The sequence below is a fragment of the Lactuca serriola genome, chromosome 4 (assembly GCF_051521515.1).
Source record: "Lactuca serriola cultivar US96UC23 chromosome 4, Lser_US96UC23_V15, whole genome shotgun sequence".
NCBI lineage: Eukaryota > Viridiplantae > Streptophyta > Magnoliopsida > Asterales > Asteraceae > Lactuca > Lactuca serriola.
The window spans coordinates 97,386,073-97,396,571 of NC_136411.1; positions in this window are offsets into that span (position 1 = coordinate 97,386,073).

Sequence of the window (10,499 nt, forward strand, 5' to 3'; positions counted from 1 at the left end):
AGATTTGATCGGTTTTACATTACATTGTCTCGAAATATCGGGTTGTCACATCATCCCCCCGTTAGAAGGAATTTCGTCCCGAAATTAGAATTTAAGCAAGTAAGAATTTACCAATAACTAAGCAAAAAGGTGAGGGTATTTCAGTTTCATCTGATCCTCATGTTCCCAAGTGAATTCCGGTCCTCGCTTAGCATTCCAGCGAACCTTCACGATAGGGATACGGCTTTGCTTTGTCTGCTTGACCTCACGGTCCATGATCTCTACAGGTTCTTCCACGAAGTTGAGGCTCTCGTTGATCTCGATCTCATCGAGGGGGATTACAAGAGTCTCGTCGGATAGACACTTTTTCAAGTTAGATACGTGGAATGTAGAATGCACGTTACGAAGTGCGTTTGGTAGGTCGAGTTTGTAAGCTATGGGGCCGACTCTTGCCAGAATCTCGAAAGGCCGTATATACCTTGGATTTAGTTTCCCACGCTTGCCGAAGAGTATCAAACCCTTCCAGGGTGAGACTTTGAGAAGGACTCGGTCTCCCACCTGAAATTCCAAAGGTTTTCTTCGTTTATCAGCGTAGCTCTTCTGTCGGTCTCTAAAGGCTTTCAATCGTTCGCGGATCTGAACGATTTTCTCTGTCGTTTCCCGAATGATCTCCGGACCGGTGAGATTACTGTCGGAAGCTTGCCCCCCGGCTAATTGGGTATCACCCACCTCAGCCCAGCACAGAGGGGATCTGCACTTTCGGCCGTAGAGAGCTTCAAATGGAGCAGCCTTGATGCTCGTGTGATAACTGTTATTATAGGAAAACTCGACAAGGGGTAAATGAGCATCCCATGCCTTCCCAAAGTCAATCACGCAGGCTCGCAACATATCTTCCAGTCTTTGGATGGTCCTCTCACTCTGTCCGTCGGTCTGAGGATGGTAGGTTGTGCTCATGTCCAGCCTCGTTCCTAGGGAATGTTGTAGTGATTGCCAAAATCTTGAGGTGAACCTACTATCTCTATCGGAGATAATGGACATAGGTACACCATGTAGCCGTACGATTTCCCTAATGTATGTTCTCGTAAGTTTCTCCATCTTGTCGGTTTCTTTGATAGGCAGGAAGTGTGCAGACTTGGTCAATCTATCAATGATGACCCATATGGTGTCAAGTCCACCCGTTGTCTTGGGCAACTTGGTTATGAAATCCATAGTGATCTGCTCCCACTTCCATTCCGGGATCTCTGGTTGTTGCAATAAACCAGAGGGCTTCTGGTACTCGACCTTAACCTTTGCGCAAGTAAGGCATTTACTTACGAAGGTAGCAATCTCTGCTTTCATATTAGGCCACCAGTATAGCTTCTTAAGATCCAGATACATCTTATCTGAACCTGGGTGGACGGAATACCGAGTGTTATGCGCCTCGGTCATGACCAAGTCTCAGAAACCACCGTGTTTCGGTGTCCAGATCCGGTTCATGAAATATAAAGCTCTGTCACCCTTGGCTTCTAAATTCTTATCCATTCCTCTAAGGGATTCACTTGACACATTTTCAGGTTTCATGGCCTCAAGTTGAGCCACCTGAATTTGCTTAGTCAGGTGTGAATGGATGGTTATCGATAATAACTTGACTTTGCGACCAAAATATTCCTTCCGACTTAGGGCGTCTGCTACTACGTTGGCTTTACCCGGATGATAACGAATATCGCATTCGTAATCACTGAGTAGCTCGACCCACCGTCGTTGTCTCATGTTGAGCTCCTTTTGATCGAAAATGTGTTGTAAACTCTTGTGATCGGTAAAGATAGTGCTCTTCGTTCCATACAAGTAGTGTCTCCAGATCTTCAGAGCAAACACTACTGCTCCTAGTTCAAGATCGTGGGTCGTGTAGTTAACCTCGTGTGTCTTCAACTGTCTCGAGGCATAGGCGATGACCCTACCTCGCTGCATCAGGACACATCCGAGCCCTTGATTCGATGCATCGCAATAGACTACGAAGTCTTCTATTCCTTCGAGAAGGGATAGTATTGGCGCGGTGCACAAGGCTCGTTTGAGCGTTTGGAACGCTCTTTCTTGTTTCTCTTCCCAGTCAAAGGCCACACCTTTCTGGGTTAGAGTTGTAAGGGGTTTCGCTATTCGAGAGAAGTTCTGAATGAATCTGCGGTAGTAGCTAGCGAGACCTAGAAATTGACGAATTTCTGTAGGCGTCTTCGGTGCTGACCAGTTCTCAATGGCTTTAATTTTGGATGGGTCCACGTGGATTCCCTCTTCGCTTACTACGTGTCCTAAGAATTCAACTCTCCGGATCCAAAATTCACATTTCGAGAACTTCGCATAAAGCTTCTCTTTTCGTAAGGTCTCTAGAACTTGTCGCAGGTGATCGCCATGCTCTTTCTTACTTCGGGAGTAGACCAGGATGTCGTCAATGAAAACGATGACGAACTGATCCAAGTAAGGTCGGCATACCCTATTCATCAGATCCATGAAGACTGCGGGCGCATTGGTCAATCCGAATGGCATCACCACGAACTCGTAATGTCCGTAAAGAGTTCGGAAGGCTGTCTTCGGCACATCCTCCTCTAACACTCGTACCTGGTGATATCCGGATCTCAGGTCAATCTTAGAAAAATAGTTCGCCCCTTGCAGTTGGTCGAATAGATCATCTATGCGAGGCAGAGGGTAACGATTCTTGACTGTCAGTTTGTTAAGTTCTCTGTAGTCAATACACATACGGAATGATCCGTCTTTCTTCTTAACGAACAAGACCGGTGCTCCCCAAGGTGAGAAACTCGGTCTTATAAAGCCCTTGCTGAGCAATTCGTTAAGTTGACTAGAGAGTTCCTGCATCTCAGCCGGTGCTAAGCGGTAGGGCGACTTGGCTACTGGGGAAGCTCCCGAGGCTAAGTCGATTCTGAACTGGACCCGTCGTTGCGGAGGAAACCCGGGTAGTTCTTCTGGGAAAATGTCGGGGAAGTCGCTCACTATAGGGATGTTCTTTAGTTCTTTCGTTTTGAGGCTCGTGTCGACGACGTGAGCAAGGAATGCATGGTATTCCTTACGTAGATATTTCTGTGCTTGAATACTTGATATGATGCGAAGACTTGCACCGGGTTTGTCGCCGTAGACTATAAGAGTTTCGTTAGACGGAACGATTAGACGGACTGCTTTCTCGAAGCACATGATGTCGGCACGATGAAGGCTTAACCAGTCCATGCCAATGATAACGTCGAAACTTTTTATTACTACTGGCATGAGGTCGATTGGAAATGAATGGTTATCTAGAGTTAGGGTACAACCTAAGTATATGCTACTCGTACTTTCAGTTTTTCCATTAGCCATTTCTACTGTGAATAGTTCTTTGAGTGCGTGCGGTGGTTGATTAAGCATGCGAGCAAATTTATGGTTTACGAAGCTTCGCTCCGCTCCACTATTGAACATAATGCATGGATAGGAGTTACGGAGGAGGAACGTACCGGTCACCACTGTCGGGTCAGCAACTGCTTCCCCGTGGCCTATAGCTAGTACCCTCTCTGCTCCTCTAGCATTCCTCGCTTTGGGGCAGTCCCTCTTAAAGTGGCCTGCTTCGCCACATCCATAGCAGGTTGGGCTCGTGCCAGAGCCAGGGACTTGGTTGATAGGTTGTGCCGGGAACTTACAGAAATGGACGGTGTGTCCTTTCCTGTTGAAGTTAGAGCACTGCATTTCACGGCAGGGGCCGTTGTGGTGGTAGTTGCATTTGTTGCATTTGGGCGAACTTCCAGCATACCGACTCACCGGAGCAGTAGTAGCAGCAGTAGGGGTTATTGCGGCATGTATTGCCACAATTTGCTGTTTTTTGGCAGCCTGTTGCTTCTTCTTTTCATCCCAGAATTTCCGCTTAGTATCAGCGGGTTTGGAGGGTTCCGGGATGGCTAGGGTGGTTGTGGTTGCAAGGGTTTTGACTCCATGGTCAATGAGTCGTTGTGCCAATCGTTTGGCACTGTCAAAGGTAGCGGGGTTTGACGCTAGCACATTCCCCTGATACGGAGGCACTAGCCCCCATATGTACCTCTCGATCTTCTTCCCCTCGGTGGGAACCATATTGGGGCAGAGGGCCACCAGCTCGCTGAATCGGGCAGTATAAGCGACCACATTGGTGCCCTTCATCGTCAGGTTCCAGAGTTCCTGCTCCAGTTTCTGGATCTCGCCCCTCGGGCAGTATTCCTCAGTCATGAGGTCTTTCATTGTTTCCCAGCCTATGTCGTTGGCTACAACGAGAGTTAATGCCTTAACATGGCCGTTCCACCATGTCAGGGCCTTTCCTTCAAAGGTGCATGCAGTGTACTTGACTTTACTCGCCGCAGGGCATGAACAGATTTCGAAGATTGATTCAGTCTTCTCGAGCCATTGTGAGAGGGCAATGACTCCGCCGGTGCCGTAAAAAGGCTTCGGTTTGCAATTTGTGAAATCCTTGTATGAGCACTCTCTCGAGCGCACAGGGGTTTCAACCGGGGTTGATTCCACAGGGGTTCCACCTCTGCTAGCATCAGAAGAGTGATACTGAGCCATGGCAGTTGCCACTGCTGCAGCTACGGCAGCATTTAGGGCTACAGTATCGATGATCGGAGGCGGAGGAGGTGGTGGTGCAGGATTATTCCTGGGAGATTTGCGAGGAGGCATCTTTCAGCTATAAGTTTATAAAGATAAGAAAATGGTAAGAATCAATTTGTAAGCAACGTGAGAGTGACACATGGACTAACTAACCATAGTCCAACAGTTGAAAGAGTGCTTGAAACCACAATAAGAAATATTAGTAGGAAAGCACAAGTGTATCGATTTTTTTTCCACAGATAGACAGATCTCAATTATACTGGTATTACTGATGTAATAAGTTCTGGGAAAATCGACCTAACAGTAGGTCTTACATCATACCATATAGAAAAGTTTGACAGTTCTTAGATTTCAACTTTGAGTACTGAAAGCTAGAAATATTTTACAGACAAGTGCTACTTAGAGCACAGATGTTAAAGACTACTCTTTAATCAAAAGACAGAGATGCACTAGACATCGTTTAACGGCGATGGGAATTCCCCGGGCGAGTACTTCGGTCGGACACTTGACGAAACACCTCTTGAAGGTGTCGATCCTGAGTCCTCTGACGAGCTCGAAGTTCCAAGATTTCAGCTCGTGAGGCAGCCAACTGCTACTGCAGGGTTTTATTTGTTCTCCGGGTCCGTTCCATGTCTTCTTTAAGACGATGGATGCGAACTGTGTTGACGCCTGAGTTGGCATCAAACTTTATGACCCGGTCGATGGCTGCTCGACCTTGCTCGACTTTACGAGCTATTCTGTGGATAATGACAGGCATAGCTCGGTCAGCAGAGCCCCCATCGCTGACGTTGCAAAAGCTTCGGTCCCCAAAGTATGGTAAGGGTTGACCCTGTCCATCACTCCAGTGATTCAAGTTGTTTATCCACAAGGGAGTAGGACCTGGAAGACGCTGGTCGAGGATTGTTGTTCGGGCTTGACCTATGAGCGGTAGGTTGTTGACTTCAGGCTCAGAGTAGGATCCATCAGAAAAGCCTTCTGCGAGGTGATCATCCAAAGGGATTGGATGCGCATCATCGGGCTCTTCATTGATCCACCCGGCATTGCCTTTATTTGGAAAGTACGGGTCGCCGTGATGGAATCTAGCCATTTGATCTACGCGAGAAGGGAGGTCTAAGAATATAGTATACGTGTAACTAGTAGTACAAAATACACCTATAGTATTTTTAGCTTAAGTTCTACTGATCTTCTTGTAGTATGGTTGGTAAGTTTTTAGACTTGTTAACCTATCACAACCATTCTAGGGCATGTGCTAATCACTCCTAAGACCGGCATAGTTGATCAGGCTATGCCATTCCCATGACTGACCATACATCCCCGAGCTCACTTATGATATTTAACAATCGTAATACTTTTGTTCTTGTCGTTGTGACACTGGTTTTAGTATGAATGCAGACTAGTATACTTAATTAAATATTTTAATATTTAAAGTATAGACTCTTGGTCAGAGTTTAATCCCAAATGGGTTTATAGTTTAGTATATCCTTTATGGGTTGATATACTTGATTCACTATAAACAATGCTCTGATACCAATCTGTCACACCCCAAAACCAAGAACGGCGGAAACGTTCTGGGGCGGAGGACGTCATGTAAGATAATCACAACACAGTAAATGTAAATAAGCAAACAACATCATCCATTGCATTAAATATATATTTTTAATACAAGCGTGTTCTGTACAGTTTTAGACACCAAAAATATAACGTAAATCAAAATAATAATATGATGAGTCTTGAGTACGCTCCATCATCTCAAAAGCTGGCATCGGTACCTGTCTACTGATGACCTGAGAATACAAGTTATTTTGAAAGAGTTTATCAGCATTAAGCTGGTGAGTTCATAAGTATTTTAATGTCGGTGTTTGTTTATCAAAAATATTTGAACATGTCTCAAATATAAGTTCATGTATGTAAGTGTTTGTAAAAGTTTGAATCTCTCAGAAAAACCTATATTTTCTAAAATAGTAGCCTTCTACCAAGGCTTTAACTGTTTTGTATGTTCGCTTGTTGTAAAAGTGTGTAATTTCCCAAGTGCAACTATCTTTTAACAAAATATAGTTTGTACATTAAAATTCAAGTGAGGTTATCACTAAAAATATGTAATGGGTAAATCATTGTAGTACTGTAGCTTAGTTTTATAGTGACTACTGCTGTACTAATTACCTTAAACCGAATTTATATTAAGGTATAATGTGATAATTGCACCATACTATCGACTGATAACAACGACATAAAGAACGGTCGTAATAACGGAATGACGTTTGGCACCCGCAGACCTGCAGGTCCGGCTGTAGCTAGCAGCAAGGTGTAGGATAGTCAATCCAGTATAGATCTATACGCAAACTCAACGCTCTCCCTCCAAGAGAATTCTGGCTACAACTCGGGCCATGACATCTAACGCATGCTCCGATACAGTGCATCACATTTGTTATCGTATTCTTGCATATGTGATGAAATGTTTCTCGTCCTAGTATAGTTGTATATGTTCTCATAGTATAGTTGCATATATTCTCTTCCTAGTATAGACTCATGAATGAACTGACTCATTGATCTAGCAGTTGTAATAGTATGATTCTGTGTTACCCCGATGGTAACTTACTAATGGTGTGGCTAGTACGTATGAATATGGAATTACTTTTATGTCTATATATGTATAATGGATATATAATTAATATTGAAACGACCTTCGGATGGTCACCCGAAATCCCACCAGACCACATCCAAATCGAGAAAAATGAAATAGGGTGGATGGCCTTCCTAAGCCCTTTTAAACATTATTTATACATCTATACATATATGGGCATGCAATTTATAATATAAAAGCATAAATAAGTTTTTATAAGACATTTGAAACATAAGTATTATTTTTAAAGAAAGATCGACTTGATGTCAATCTATAAAACAATTTGAAGGCATAGGGTTGGTTAAAACAATTTAAGTATAAGGAACATTGGTTTAAATCACAGTTGTAATATAATTTGAAGAGTAAATGGGTTTGTAAAACATTTTGAAGTAAAACAGTTTGATAGACAGTTTGAACAGTGATAAAATCACTGGTTTCCCTAGTTATCAATCACATGTGATTAATGCAATCACATGTGATTGAAGCAATAACTATAAGTATTTAACTTGTATCCCCCCCTTGAAAACATATAAAAGAATTTATAGAACATTTAAAAGGTAAATTAAGGGGTATGAACTCACTTGATTGATTGAAGAAAGCGAGATGGAAAACCGGGCAAAGTTTCGTCTTGGGAAATGGATTTTTCTCGGGATTCTCGGGAGTAAAATCGACCCTCGGGACTTGAGTAAAAAGACCAGAGCTTCGGGTTTGAATGGGCACGGAAATCGAGGCAAGATCGTGAGAGAAAAGAGAGAAGTGAGCAAAATTTCCGGAAAGCCTCGCATTCTATTTATAGGAAGGCTGAACCGCCTCGGTACGCGGGGCGTACGCTCGTACGCAGCGCGTACGCGTACGTCATGCATGACCGAAGCCTCGACTGCCTCGGCTTCGGATGGGACGGATCGGTGGGGAGGCGGGTCAGACGGGACGGCGGGTCGGATGGGACAGCGGGTCGGACGGGTCGGTCGGACGGGCGGGTCGGAAACCTTGGATAGGGCGACGTGGACGATCCGAGACCCTTGATCTCAGTACGCGGGGCGTACGAAGGTACGCAGGGCGTACTTCGGTCCTATCCGATGACTCCCCTTCGGATAATACCGGGAGTTTATAATTAAATTTATATTTATTTTAAATAAACTTCAAAAATTCATATCTCCCTCATACGAACTCCGTTTTTGACGTTCTTTATATCCACGCGAAGGTGAGACCAAGATCTACAACTTTCGTTTAGATTCCTTTGGCAAATTCCGAAATTATTTTTATTATTTATTTATTAAAATGACGTGTTTAAAGAATTTCTTCAAAAATTCATAACTTCTTCATCCGAAGTCAGATTTTAGGTTTCTTTATATGTACGAAAACCTTGATACGATTCCCACTACTTTAATTAACCCAAATAATATTTTAGGAAAATTCTATTTTGATCTAGATTTGATCGGTTTTACATTACATTGTCTCGAAATATCGGGTTGTCACACACATGTTCCTCTACAAAGGTTGTTATTGGTTTCGGACACAAGATATTCTTGGACCCATCAGGTGTTGATGTCAATGAAAAGAAGTATAGGGGAATGATTGGATCGATAGTCTACCTAACAACAATTCCTCTAGACACAATGTTCTCTACATGTCTGTGTGCCATATTTTAGGTCAATCCAAAGATGTCTCATCTTTGGCGGTTAAGCAAATATTCCGATACCTCAAAGGTACCAAGAGTCTCGGAATCTGGTATCTAGCAAATGAGACTTTCCTCCTTCAAGCATATTCTTATTCAAACTATGGTGGTCTTCAATTGGACATAAAAAGCACCTCTGGTGGTTGTCAATTTTTGGGTGGAAGAGTAGTTAGCTGGTCATCTAAGAAACATAATTGCATTGATCTTTCAATAGCCGAAGTGGAATATATTGTTGCTGTTAGTTGCACTTCTTAATCTCTTTGGATGAAATCTCAGCTTTTGGAATATGCTTATCGTTTCAACAAATTCCAATCTATTATGATTCTCAAAGTTCCATTCTGATTTCTCACAATCCAATTTAGTACTCCATGACAAAGCACATCGATATTTGATACCATTTTATTATAGATCATGTTTTAAAAGGAAACATTGAACTTATTTTTGTTCCATTTGACGATGAAATTGCTGATGTCTTTACTAAGGCATTAGATGAAGTCAAATTAAATGAGTTTCTAAACAAAATGGGTATGATGTTGCCTGATCCTCAGTTCTTCCAAGAGGCTTGTACTCTCTGATGGAAACACCAGAAAGTGAAATAATTCCGAAGTCAAAATCTTTTTAATCTTAGAATCATTTCCTCTCGGAATAAATATGATAATTTTACTTGTCTTTTTAGGTAACCACTTCTTCTAGTTTTAAGTTGTACAACCTTTCCTGTCCTTTGAAGTTCATGATCAATATAGTCACATTGGTATTTTTCTTTGATCTCTCCTAAGAATCTATCTCCAAATGTGTTATGAACTTCACATCAGAATTCAAATCCAAAATGGTAATGTGCATTCACCTCTTACCTGTGTCCGAGCTCTGACTCTTCATGTCTCGGAATCTCAAATCTATTTAAAAATGTCCTCTAAGATCTTCATACATTTAACCTCTGATATTTAGTGTGAGTCTGTGCAATCTCGAACTCAATATCATGTACAAGCTTTCTCATTTTCTCCTCGAAGCATCTTATGAAAATCTATCTCGGAACTTCCTTGTTGCGAGATCACACGTTTCAAGTGAAGTTCAAAGGTTTTTCATTAATTTTTTTTCGAAACGTTTTCTTAAATGACTTAACGGTTATTTTTTAATGATTATCCTTAGATCCTAAATAATCGCGCTTTTTGCACACATCTCGATATAGTGCACGTCATCTCAAACTGAAAAAAAGATTATCAATTTCGCACGTCTTGCCATCACATCTTTCGTCCTTGCAGGTAAAACGCATGCCATTTTTGGCAACACATTTAATAAGATCTGTTTACCAATTGTGTATAATCATTACACCTTTTCACAACGCGATCCAAATATACAAGCTATATAAGGGTTCAGAATCCCAACGGCAGAGGAAGCTAGGTCGGCACTAGATGCCATGACCGGTATATTTCTATTTATTATTTTGTACAATATGTTTTATGTTTGCTCATGTTTATGCTCCTAATAGGTATATTCTTAGTGAACTCTTTTCCTGCTCTTGTGTTATTTGACTCGGTCACGAGTCGGTCATTTATATCTCGATCTTTCAATAGAGAGTTTGATATTCATATTAGGGAGTTAGAGTGCTAGTTGTGGGTTTCTATTGCTAACGAAAACAAG